The 14,054-nt window shown below is 40.5% G+C and overlaps 1 protein-coding gene across 2 annotated transcripts in view; it reads right to left on the bottom strand.

The window, feature by feature from the left end:
- The window catches only part of LOC136880707 (midnolin-A), a 235,636-nt gene that overhangs the window by 62,285 nt on the left and 159,297 nt on the right, over nucleotides 1-14,054 (bottom strand). The gene's annotated exons all lie outside the window — the stretch shown is intronic.

Genomic DNA, 14,054 nt, shown 5'->3' with positions numbered 1-14,054 from the left:
AATGTACTTGAAATTCGATTTCCCAGGGAAAAAAAAGTTGAATTTCCTTCGTGTCTTCAATAGATAGCATTCGAGAAAAAAGATGTGTTGTGTTTTGGCGCATGCTTTATCCTGGGTTTCTGTCTTCGTTATGAATGTGTGTATATTCCAGCATTGCTCTCAACCAAACATAGTACACATATGGCTTACTATCTGAAAAGAAAAAAAATACTAAGGGCAAGACTCCTCTAACACCGTGACACCCTGGACGTCGTTTATGTCATAGTTCAGGCCCGGTCGGAATGAAGGTTGCGAAGGGGTAAAAAAAGAATATCTAAAATGGCCGAGATTATGGATGTATGTTTCCAGCATAGCTGTCAACTGAACATGGTGAACACATGACTTACTATACTATCTGGAAAATAAAATGTGCCTAGCAGAGGGGGATAACATTACAAAAGTCGAAAACGAAGGAGGGGGGGGGGGTGATAAAAGAAAATGTCAAATTGTCCGAGATTATGTATGTATTTATGTATGTTCCAGAACAGCTTTCAACCAAACTCGGTACGCATATGAATTACTATCTCGAAAAAATACTGTAGAGGTAAGACACCCCTAGGGGAGGGGTTGACATGTAAAATAATCAATCAACAACGGCCGATATTAGTGTCGAATACATAATTTTCGGGGGTCACACTCCGGATATCGTTTAAGCCATGGTGATTCAGAAGGGGTGAAAAATAAAATGTTCAAATTGACCGACATTAGTGCTGATTACACAGTTTTCGACGTCCCTCGGCTGATTGGTGACAGTCCCGGTGACAGCTGGAATCTTGTACATTATATCTATAATGCGATGCATAAATACATTATGCTATAACTTATTATTTGTCTGAAAGGATCAATTACTTCCCAGACAATCTGGGCTGCCACAAGGACTTTAATGCGAAACTAAATAATCACAACTCATAACAATATTTCTAAATCTACAAGAGAGTTCATAAACTATCAACGAACGTCACAATTAAGAAAACAAACATATCACTTCAAACAGGTAAAACAAATCCTAAAAGTAAAAGGTGTGAAAGAGAAAATGACCGAAATGATCGACATCGTAGATATATGTGCGTGCAATATCTTCCTGAATAGCTCTCACCTGAACTTCGTACAAATACGAATTAGTATCTAGAAAACATACTGGAGGGGTTAAACCCCCCCAGTAATCCTAGAGGAGGAAATAACGTACAAGAACAATAAAAAACGACCAATATTAGAGTCGAATCCATACTTTCCACGGTCGCTGTGATGAATAGTGACACTCCGGACGCCGTGGAAGTACCAATTCAGCTGTATAGGCATGGTGAGGAGTAGTGATGCGGAAAATGTCCAAACTGACATTAGTTTAATTAACGAGAAATAAAATAAGCTATAACTAAAACTTGAAATTAAACACACAACAATAACTCTTGAACAGAAAAATAGCTCTTAAAATATCAGTCAACGTCAAAATAAAGAAATATACAAAAATTCATTTCACACATAATTAACAGTTACTAAATACCTAGAAGTAAACAATCAATAACGTGTCCGGTCAGCGCTGGTTAATATAGCTAGTAAATAAATGCATAATTGTACTGCCTACGTATTTTGAGTACTTCGCTTTGTGTACAGTCGCTCAAAATTAGTATGAGCGCATGGTACTGTACGTTCCTCGCATTTGATATTTTACCAGACTTCACTTTTATCAAATATAATTCACCTCCCATATAGATATCCACAACGAACATTACAGTATATCTGTAAGTTCTAGTGTTTCAGAGAAAAGTGTATTTGAGAGGAACTTACATGATACCTTGTGCTCTTCTTTTTTTAAGTCACTGTACAAAACTGGGATGCAGTTATTTTGTACGCATGCAGTACACAGATCATGAGTACTCACAAAGTTAAATCTCACTTGTGGCAGAATGATGGCAAATGTGGTCACTGGAAAGCTGATTAGAGAGGAAGGCCTCATTTACTAATGGGTAAGTAAAGATGTTATTCTACTACTGTCACGTAAATTAATAATGAAAATGGAGAGCCACAGAGTATCCAAACAGTATGCCACGTCAGCAAGTGCTTGTAAGTGTAATTTAGGCATTTTCATCCGTAACTTTTGCTCATTGATGTATTTCCTACATTAGTGCCTGTTTCTTTTTAGGACCTGTGGTCAAGTGAAGGCGAAGATGGGAAGCTGCTCATGTTTTTGACGGACAGTGCAGCGTATATATTGAAAACTGGTCAAGCTTTGAAGATCTTCTAACTAAAAATTCTGTATGTTACATGGATTGTACATTGCATTCCGAGTACCGGAGGAAGTAAGATGCAAATCCTATTCTGTGAACAGTCTGATTTCAAGCGCCAAAAATACCTTTTGTGAAGGCATTTTCAATAGTTGCTCATCCTACACTCCCTCTACTTCATCAACCTGTGGTGACAAGTTGGGGTACGAGGCTAGTGCATCTCTCTACTATGCGGACAACATTAAATGCAAAGAAGTTTTTCTTAATATCAATAAGTAAACTTTTTATGTTAGGTGGATCTTGTGCTGTCTAAATGAGGCAATATGTACTGCCTGTTGAATCCAACATCATGAATTAGGCCTGTTAGTTTAGGTTGAGGACGTTTTTGACGCAGATGATTCCTCATATTGCCGATGCAAAAGTTTCCTTAGATGATCCCAAAGTGACTGCGGAACTTGTCCTAATAAGGACACATTTTGGAAGGATCTCCCAGACTTTAAAACAAAATTAGAGGCAAGAGCTATTACTCTTGTTACTGCTGCTGGATTGGTGGAGAAGGTTGAGTCAGGCCTTAAGGAAATACTGTACCTGGCGTATTAGGGGCGGAACTGCACAGTAAATGTGGAAATATATATTATCTGACCAGGAGCCCAGACTGGGAGCAGATGCATGAAGTTACGAAACTCTTCTCAGGTAATTATATTGTTGCACTGCCTTGAAGTATATCGACAGTAGAGATGGCATCATTGAAATACTGCCCTCTTACAACACGTAATGTGGAGAGGACCTCTCTGTACAAGAGCATCTTTACTGAAAATAGACATCCACTCACGCTGGAATTTATTGTAACATATGTGCACAAGATTAGGGCAGAAAACATTAATTGTCCTAGAAAATGACAAGGTTTTCATTCTAGTGTAGAAAACTATTTCTTTTTCTCAATGTAGGTATCCCCGATGTTAAGTTCCCCTGGGTCTAATGGAGAATGCGATTCCGGTGGTATACAATGGATTTTTATTATGCCAGGTGTGGCGTGTGTGGCTTTGGTTTTCGGATTGCCAACACAGAATATTCGACTCTGTTTGGTTAGACGTAAAGGCACGATGCGGCAGCTAGGCAAGACATCATTTACTTTTGCCAAAGGTGGAACCACCGCACTGCTGTCGTAATATTGGAGACATCCCCCCCGCCATTAACAAAATCGGGTTCTCCTGTAATCTCGTTATCCTTTTTTGTCTTCTGTGCCTATTTTCAATGTTTATTTTGCGTATTTTGCTTGATCTTTGTGCATTGGAATCCTCAGCCTACTAATAACAGAGCGGCCAATAAGCTACTTTTCCATCAGCAACTCCGATTTATGGCGTTCAAGTCGGGTACCATACTAAAGAGCAGAGTCAGCGTATTTCGCAACGCAGGTGTCTATTACCGTAACCACACGTGCCTGCTTCCTCACAACCATGCTCCAATGACAATAATATTACGTGAGCAAAGGCTTACACTCAGATAAATATACGAATGACAAATAAATAAATAAATCAAATATCAATGGCACATTACATTGTTCCTCCGTGTACCGACAATATTAAAACTTACCAGCATTGGCATGAAAACAGTACTTTCACCGCAACTGTATAGTACGGTTATCCTTGAAAATTTCGTGCTTCAACATTGTAGTACATAGGCGAAATAAATCCGAAAGACGAATATCTAGTTTTACTAGATGTGAAACGTTAATTCATATCACTACCACAATGTTTGCGAGCAAACAATATTTTCCAAACTGCCCTTCAAAATTAAAATAGTTCTCTAGAACCGCCATTAACAGGTAGTAAATGTCCCCCGATTTAGTAAAGCTGAACAATATTATTATAAAAATATCTTCATAAGAGACATGGCTTTCAGTGCTCAGTCTGCAAGCCACTATGAATCGAACACGCCTCCGCAATCGTCTATTTGCAACTACCTCTGTGGCCTCGTTCAGTTACACACCTCTCACAATTAAATCATTAAAACAGAGTTTAACCACAGCCACCTTGTTCTCCGTCTACTTTTCTTACCCTCCGTGGTCAAGTTCATTATTCTCCTAATAATAAAAATACAACCTGAGTCAAGTGACTAGCCATTTTCAACAGACGAAGGAATAGGTGATGAAATTCAAAATAAATCCAAAAAGGACGATCAACTGACAGAATAATCTTAAAATATCCACTGAACTTCATATATTCCATTCATCATATTCGCATTAACAGAAAATACTGTTGTTCAACTGAAGAGGTAAAATAAACAAGGCATTATCTCGAATCCGATTGTTCACGACCACATCAACTTTGTATCAGCAACATTCAGCACACGTCACAAATAGAACGCGCCAACTTGTTTGTATTCAACATTCGTAGCTGAATGTACAGTTCAGTCCTAACACCATCTAAAGCGAAAGAATGTATTGATAAAGCGGCTTACATAAATGACACATTTATCCCATAAACAGCATTTTATGTTAACTGGCTCCTTCAGAAAATAACATGGAAGGCAATGACGTTCTCATCTACACTGACTGACAGAGCAAATGCAACACCAAGAAGGAGTGGTCAGAACTTTATGCCAATTGCAGGGTAGACTGACGTCACTGAGGTATGCTCATGATGTGAAATGCGCCGCTGTGCTGCGCACGTAGCGAACGATAAATGGGACACGGCGTTGGCGAATGGCCCATTTCGTACCGTGATTTCTCAGCCGACAGTCATTGTAGAACGTGTTGTGGTGTGCCACAGGACACGTGTATAGCTAAGAATGCCAGGCCGCCGTCAACGGAGGCATTTCCAGCAGACAGACGACTTTACGAGGGGTATGGTGATCGGGCTGAGAAGGGCAGGTTGGTCGCTTCGTCAAATCGCAGCCGATACCCATAGGGATATGTCCACGGTGCAGCGCCTGTGGCGAAGATGGTTGGCGCAGGGACATGTGGCACGTGCGAGGGGTCCAGGCGCAGCCCGAGTGACGTCAGCACGCGAGGATCGGCGCATCCGCCGCCAAGCGGTGGCAGCCCCGCACGCCACGTCAACCGCCATTCTTCAGCATGTGCAAGACACCTTGGCTGTTCCAATATCGACCAGAACAATTTCCCGTCAATTGGTTGAAGGAGGCCTGCACTCCCGGCGTCCGCTCAGAAGACTACCATTGCCTCCACAGCATAGACGTGCACGCCTGGCATGGTGCCGGGCTAGAGCGACTTGGATGAGGGAATGGCGGAACGTCGTGTTCTCCGATGAGTCACGCTTCTGTTCTGTCAGTGATAGTCACCGCAGACGAGTGTGGCGTCGGCGTGGAGAAAGGTCAAATCCGGCAGTAACTGTGGAGCGCCCTACCGCTAGACAACGCGGCATCATGGTTTGGGGCGCTATTGCGTATGATTCCACGTCACCTCTAGTGCGTATTCAAGGCACGTTAAATGCCCACCGCTACGTGCAGCATGTGCTGCGGCCGGTGGCACTCCCGTACCTTCAGGGGCTGCCCAATGCTCTGTTTCAGCAGGATAATGCCCGCCCACACACTGCTCGCATCTCCCAACAGGCTCTACGAGGTGTACAGATGCTTCCGTGGCCAGCGTACTCTCCGGATCTCTCACCAATCGAACACGTGTGGGATCTCATTGGACGCCGTTTGCAAACTCTGCCCCAGCCTCGTACGGACGACCAACTGTGGCAAATGGTTGAGAGAGAATGGAGAACCATCCCTCAGGACACCATCCGCACTCTTATTGACTCTGTACCTCGACGTGTTTCTGCGTGCATCGCCGCTCGCGGTGGTCCTACATCCTACTGAGTCGATGCCGTGCGCATTGTGTAACCTGCATATCGGTTTGAAATAAACATCAATTATTCGTCCGTGCCGTCTCTGTTTTTTCCCCAACTTTCATCCCTTTCGAACCACTCCTTCTTGGTGTTGCATTTGCTCTGTCAGTCAGTGTATATATAATATATAAAAAGAGTTTTGTCTATGCATTGCTCAGAATTTAAAAAGAATGGTATTTCTGTATCGGTCGTATCCACAGTAACAAGGTAATACACTTTTTACTTTTTAATTGTCTGTCCGTATGTATGTACGGGCTTCAAGAAAATGGCTGAAGAGAATTTAATGAAAATCGATATGTAAAGTCAGGGAATGATGCACTGCAATCTAGGCTATAAATAATTCTATTCGCACTGAGTGAAATGGTAGTTTAGGGGAAGACATACAATTTTATTTCCCAAATATTTATGTTATTAATGGTCCTATCGATAAACACTACATAACTAAAGTTATATAGATTTAAATTTCCGATCATTCATGTTTTTACAGTACCAACTATGATAGAGATATTCGTAAATTTCGTTTTTTGTTGCTAAGTCCATATCAACGCCGAACCACGAGAAAATGGGTGAACAGAATTTAACGAAAATCGGTATGTAAAGTCTAGGAATAAGGTGCTACAGTCTAAGTTACAAATAATTTTCATTCACGCTGGAATATATGGTAGTTTCGGAGAAGGTGCCTAAAATTATTTTTATAAATACCTATCTTATTGGTCCTGTCGAAAAGTAGTGTATACTGTAACAAAAGTTATAAAGAATACAAGTTCCAATCACAATATGTCGTATGCAATTTTACCGTACCGACTATAATAATAGAATAATGAATTTAGACTATTGCTGCTTAGTCCATAAATGTTAAGATTATAAAAACAAAGATAAAGGAACGATCACTTGAAGAATAAGACAAGAGAGTTCTGAAACAGGAAGGACTATCTTTACAGAGTCTGATGGAAACTAAATGCGAAGGCCTAGAATATGGAAAGCTCATAAAACTGATAAAAATAGCATTACACTGACCACTGTTGTGATGTGACTTGTCTCTTCTGCTGCCACTCATCTCTGATGGATGGCATTACTGCTGCGTCCCGAGTAAAACAGCATTGCCTGAATATTGGCAGGGTTAGATATCTTTGCACGTTCTATAATTATGATTGTCCCGTCAACGACAGGTACTGCAGCTGGTCTGTTTAAGTTTGGGCCAATTACAGAAGTACCTACTCACGATTATGGGGCGGTCCATGGAGGAACTTTCCATTTGATCCAAATCCATGGAAACATCTTGAAGCGGACAATATTGTGCAATATTAACTAATTAGGTTTCATACATTTTATGTTTTAAAACATTCAAATATTCGTATTGGGAAGAATGTTACAGGAATCTTGTGACAAATATAGACTACACGTTAAATAAATTAAAAAAAGTAGTTTAACAAAACGAATTCTTGAATCTGCTGCAGAATTTCGCCAAGGATAGGCACTTTTATTTTTCTCTACATCAAGGACTGATGGCACAATAACTATGATGTGAGCATAGCGTCCGTCAAGGTTTCGTAAGCAGCGCGAAGCTGTCAACATGCGGAGAACGGTTAGAGCGTGGCCTGGCCTACTTTACTGACACTGAAGCGAGTACCGCTAACTGAGCACCTGTTTTCATGTTATCACTATATTGTCCCTAGTATCATCACAAGTTACTCTGGGCTGGGCTGACGGCCACGCCCAGTATAATTACCGCGGGGGCGGCAGGACAACGCCCGGGGATCGAGCGGCGGCGACGCGGCGCCAAGCGTCTCTAGGCAATCTTGAGCACAGGTTGGCACCGCCTTTCACAGGAACAGCTACGTGGACTGATAAATGCGCAACGCCGAACAAACAGTGCCCCGATGAAATCCACTGCGAGAGTTGTGTTCAAAATAAAATGTCCTGTTGCTCACACTGCCATGTGAGTGGGGAATTCGTAGATGTTAGGTCGAAAGACATTTTATATCACTACCGTACCACTACATTCTTTCGAATGAAAGAGAGAGGGAGAGAAAATTGATTTTTCTTCAAGAGTAGGCAAGTCAGGCAATGATACACCACCACCACCACCACCACCACCATGACGAGCCACCAAATTCTCACAATACACGCCCCTATTTCAAGATAAGACGGAAGTCGACCCGTTTTGTGGCTTCTAGACATGCAGTTTTCATTCTACCCTCTAAGAATATCACTTGAAGATTATTTAGAGTGGGCAAGTTTAAATAAACATTTCGAACTTTCGCACACTACTTCAACGGCAAGTAAACGTACAAGTAGGGAGGAAGTTGTTGCACTAGTTTTACTGAATGCGAGGAACAAAGGACAGAAAATTTAGAAACGCACAAGGCGCGTTAGAAGCTATCCTCAAGGTATGTTATACTCCCACGATTATATTTCGAGAGGGTAGCGTGGTCGAGGTCTCCATGTTTTCTCGTCGCCCGAAGCTGCTAAATATCTCTCTCCGGACAGAGTCCAACAAATTTAAAATATAATTTATATTATATCAATCAGAATGGCCGTGAAACCGTTATATCGAGCAAAAAGGTAATTATTTTAACTGCTTATAGTTAAATTTAATTTTTCATAATGATAAGAAAAGCCATTGATAAGTGTCACCTATACTCGACAACATTCGTATATCCAACATTCTATGAATAAGGTCATTCCATGTTAAGAAAACAGTATTGCTCTTATGGCAACAGAGTTGCCCCATCGAACAGCTCTGCTCAACAGCATCACGGGAAAACCGTGGCATATATATTGGTGAAACTCAGTACTTAAGTTTAAAATAAAATAAGGAAGAAACTACGCTCTTCAACAGACGTTTCCTTGGTTTTCCTCGTCATTGGACTAATACCGTCTATGACCAGCTGATCAGTCCTCCTCTGTCTGCATCTACTACACAATTAATGCCACGGAACAACACATTTTCCTCTTTACTCGTTCAAACCCCATTTTTACACGTAAGGTATGAATAATTATGTCCAGATAAGTAGTGTCATGGAGTACGAATTTGTTGCTTTGTTATGTACTGTTATCTACTTCCAGTTTATTTTGTGCTTTTTAGTGTACACTGTTGTACAAGGTATGCGATTGGGTTTGTAATTTTGACCTGTACTCTGTATTGGTCCAGCAATAAAGCATTTTGTTTTGGATGGGTTGGGGTATGAATACTTTTGTCCATGTCTGTACAAAACCTCAGTGTTGAAGTTCAAGGCAAATCGGGAGAAAATAAACATGTAATTTTTATAAGCTCGGGGTGCCGGGTGTGGTTTATTGAATTTAATAAATTCGCCCAGGCAACGCGGGTACTACTTTGCCGTCATATCGCCCCACGAAAAGAATGGGAACATTTAAATGCGCTTGTGAAAAAGTGATATAAATGTGGCAAAAATAAAATGCGCTTAAGAAACAAAAAAGCTAAATAACAAACCCAAGCACAGATACAAATCATAGCGAATTTCGGTACAGTGCAAGTCATGCCGCGATGTATCGCTGCACACCACAGCATCAAAATATTCAGTAATAACTGCTGTACAGTACATGAATATTAGAACACACACAAACAAACAGATGACTTATCTTCGACAGTGATAAGCTGCCGGCGATTCACAGCGTAACGGATAACCCGTTACATGTACGAAAGCAACTCAAAGGAAAATGAAGGCAACAAAGCGATGGCTGTTTCCGTCATAGTGCTTCCTCACTGCGAACGTATTTATTAAAGAGAATATTAAGTAGTTATATTAATAACTCATGGGCAAAAGCATGCCCCATCCATTTTTTTTCATAATACAATATAAAGTACAGTATAATATTCCTTAAACACGAGGAATTATGGGTGTCTAAGAGGAGGTGTGCTCACTCCTTGTAGGTCCATAATAGCAATACTGTTTTCTTAACATGGAATGAGCTTCACTGTGTTTTTCTTGTGAACAGAGAAAAACCTTGTCAGTCTAGAAGATACGAGCAAAAAGATTGATCAGTCTGCTCACATATAATCAATATATTATCATTCATATCACCTACACAGATTTTAAGGCACTGATGATTTCTGTCACATGAGCTAACAAAAAATAAAGTAAACGTGCAAGGGTTCTTTTTCTTAAAAGCAAAATTTATCATTTATAACACAACAATCTCATTTTTACAGATTTTAGTAATAACTTCAAAGCTGGCATCAACAATAAATACAATCCATGTTGAAAAATCCACAGTATTGAAAGGCAAGTCAGGATATGAGTGAGCAGGCAGGGGGTAAAAATAAGGCCTAACAATTCGCGGCAGACAATGCAATTTAGAAGCATAGACAAGATGCCGAAGAGTTAAACCGTTCATAATTTTCACCAATACCCGTACTCTTAATTAGCTACTCTTCTCCAGAGCTAGAGACACAGACTATCAAAATAAACAAGTAGATATGCAGATGTGATGTTACACGAGAAGGAATCTACAAATCTATTGCTAATTTACGAGTATTCCCGAACTAAAAATGTAAACAATAATATTTTAGCCGAGACACGCAGGGTAACGACCCTACATAGTTTACATCTTTAAATTCACGGCTCCTTCGGTGTGTGGAGATCATTGATAGCATATGCGAGTACTGTGTGATTCAAAGAGGGAAATTACTCCGAATTACTTGATCACATCAATTTCATACCTGCATACATACCATACACATTCCATAAAATTATAGTGTACATGCCTGACGACAAAAAGACTTGGGCGCAAATATCAAGAGCTAATATTTTTTCGAGTTTCACTCCTGAAGTAATTCTGAAATATATTATGAACTCACTATTTCGAACTTCATTTAAAATTAGAGATAATTCGGATTAACCCTTGATGGCACAGTAAAATGGCAATACTGTACTTTCTTCAGCTTGTCCCAGTTTATTGCTAGGATCGCTAGAGCCTCACCGACTGATTTTGGTTTTGGCCGAGGGTTTAAGACCGGATGCCCTTCCTGACGCCACGTGATTCTTGCGTTGAATTTCTTGACCCAGTATAGACCGGGATTCGAACCTCCGCCTTCTTGGTGGGAAGCCAGCAGCTAAGCCACTGAGCTAATCATTCCCCCCTTTTATTTGTATTTTCCAAAATCATTTACTATTAGTTTTGGAGTAATACAGGTACGGGGCATTATACTGGTGTTCGTTTTTTCTTCCTATGTTAAGTATTACATTGCACTACCACGTAACAAAATGCAACGGAGTGACGAGGATAAAAGGTAGATCGCAGAAAACTATGGTAAATATTCGTTCGTAAATCGGGGAACTGATGATTGTACTTCATTACCTGCAACTGTCTTAGAGCCTTTTTCCAAAAATGGACGGTGCTGCAAGAATAACTCCAGCATTCTGTAAATTGTATGTAGATTGTGTCATATTTTAAAGTAACACTCAATCTACTATAAATCGTAGTGGGTGGGGGAGGCAGAATAAAACCCACTGTATCTACCGACTGCCGTAAGAGGCGACTAAAAGGGGCTCCCGGGGCTCATAACTTGGGAGTGTGGGTTGGCGACCACGGGCCCCTCAGCTGAGTCCTGGTACTGTTTCCACTTGTGTCAGGCTCCTCACTTTCATCTATGCTATCCGACCTCCATTTGTCAACATCTGTTCTTTTCCGACCCCGACTATATTAGACCACTCGAGGCCTAGGGAGTCTTTAATTTTCACGCCCTTCGTGGCCCTTGTCTTTCTCTAGCCGATACCTTCATATTTCGAAGTGTCCGATCCCTACTATATTTACTCTTTGATTAGGGTTATGTAGAGGATAGTTGCCTAGTTGTACTTCCTCCAAAAACAATCACCACCATCACTACCTCTGAATTAAGGTGTATGTGAATTTGTATGTGAACGTGTTGTTTTTACAATGGTACCTTAAGATAAGAGTAAAAACAAACTACTTTTAAGTTTAATTCATTATCATACTACCATGACGAATGTAAGAACAAGTATCGATCAGCTGGTCTTAGGAATGATGCCAGAGTAAACGTATTGCTCCATAACTGGTAAGTATATACACTGTATTTTAAGAAACAATGAGAGATTACGATTAAAATACCACGGCAGGGGACAACGGAAAAAAAATCATACAAGGAAATAAGAGCTACGGCCTTCATCACATTTTGCGGAAAGCAAAGGTTACTGGAGTGTACATATAGAGATATGTAACACATGACTCTCAGCATATTAAAACAAACACCCATGAACTATTTAAAGGTAATACTCTACTTACAAACTCAATATGTCGGTTACTGCACTTTCGAAAGCTTGTGTGAAGATTTGGCGGATGTTCGAGATTGTAAATCTCGCCGGATTTCCTTCTTTCTGAAGAAAAATCGGCGCTTCAGATAGTGATAACAAGTCTGGGGATTATATCCATAACATGTTGCAGACAACAGCCAGCTCCTGAAGGATCGACTGAAATTTCTTCTATGGAATCCGTATAATCTTAAAAATATTTCGCCCCACATCGATTTTGAGTTCACCGAGCTCGATAGCTGCAGTCGCTTAAGTGCGGCCAGTATCCAGTATTCGGGAGATAGTAGGTTCGAATCCCACTGTCGGCAGCCCTGAAGATGGTTTTCCGTGGTTTCCCATTTTCACACCAGGCAAATGCTGGGGCTGTACCTTAATTAAGGCCACGGCCGCTTTCTTCCAACTCCTAGCCCTTTCCTGTCCATCGTCGCCGTAAGACCTATCTGTGTCGGTGCGACGTAAAAAAAAAAAAAAAAAAAAAAAAACACCATTAATTTACTTTCTCGGTCTAGAAAAGAATGTCACATACGCTTTTCGCAAGACGGGTTAAAACACTTCATTGTTGCTTGAACCATAGTCTTATTTCTGTGAGAACTGAAAATTTACTTTGATTATTCTCACGTAGAGAATGGACATAGGTCGAACACTTAATAAATTTATAAGAGTGATTAACAACGTACCCAGCCAGATGGTACACTAAACACTTTTTAATCAAAGAGTTTCGAACTGCGCTATCAAATTCAGGTACAGACCTTTCCCAGTCTTCGATATTTACTGCATCTTGAACCTCACGAGATATATCCACTTTTACCCCATTCGCTATAAAATGATCCGATTTTACTATGCAATCATCAGAAATGAACATGACACATTCTGCTATTAGGCGTTAACTCAGTATCCTTACATGGAATAGCTGGGACCCATTTTTCAAATTGATTTCTATCTTTCGGTGGTGAAAAAAATCGCATATCATCAACTACTCTACCATAGCCTGACTTACAGCCAGGCACCAAGCCAGATAAGGTAAATGCTTGAAGTACACAACACACAATGAACTGAGTTTAAGAACTAAAAGAAAAGATAATTCAACTTAGGCCTATTCACGGAAATATTTCGCACAGTAACGTCTCCCGCACTTTTCTATACCCAGCTTGCCGGAACTACTGGGGCACGTGTTGGATATAATCGTTTGCAGTGCTTGCAGTGGCGGGACCGCAAACTACCATGCTATAATGGCTGAGTCCTCACACTTCGTCTTATATTCGTCATGATACTACTGTAAGTGATCATTGCTACCGGGATATTTCCCAACTGTGATGTATCTGTTAATAATTTGAACCTGAGACAAACTTCCGACTGAGGTGTATGGGATTTACTTCGTACCGGTACTGATGCAGTCCAATGCATTTGCAGAACCATTACAACTTAACATTTATTTAGATTATATTCTGATTACATAGCGGGGTTCAAACCCCACTGTCGGCAGCCCTGAAGATGGTTTTCTAAATTCACTCTGTCAAAACTTGTATCTTGTAATAAAAGAAATGCGCTAACAAGTGAATATAATAATCCTGAGAGTGGTCTGTACTTTAAAAAAATTCAACCACATCAAGAGATACTACAGATGATAATGTTCTTAATTTTACGCAACG

The sequence above is a fragment of the Anabrus simplex genome, chromosome 1, assembly GCF_040414725.1.
Source record: "Anabrus simplex isolate iqAnaSimp1 chromosome 1, ASM4041472v1, whole genome shotgun sequence".
Classification (NCBI taxonomy): domain Eukaryota; kingdom Metazoa; phylum Arthropoda; class Insecta; order Orthoptera; family Tettigoniidae; genus Anabrus; species Anabrus simplex.
This window is presented reverse-complemented; position numbering and strand designations above follow the sequence as displayed.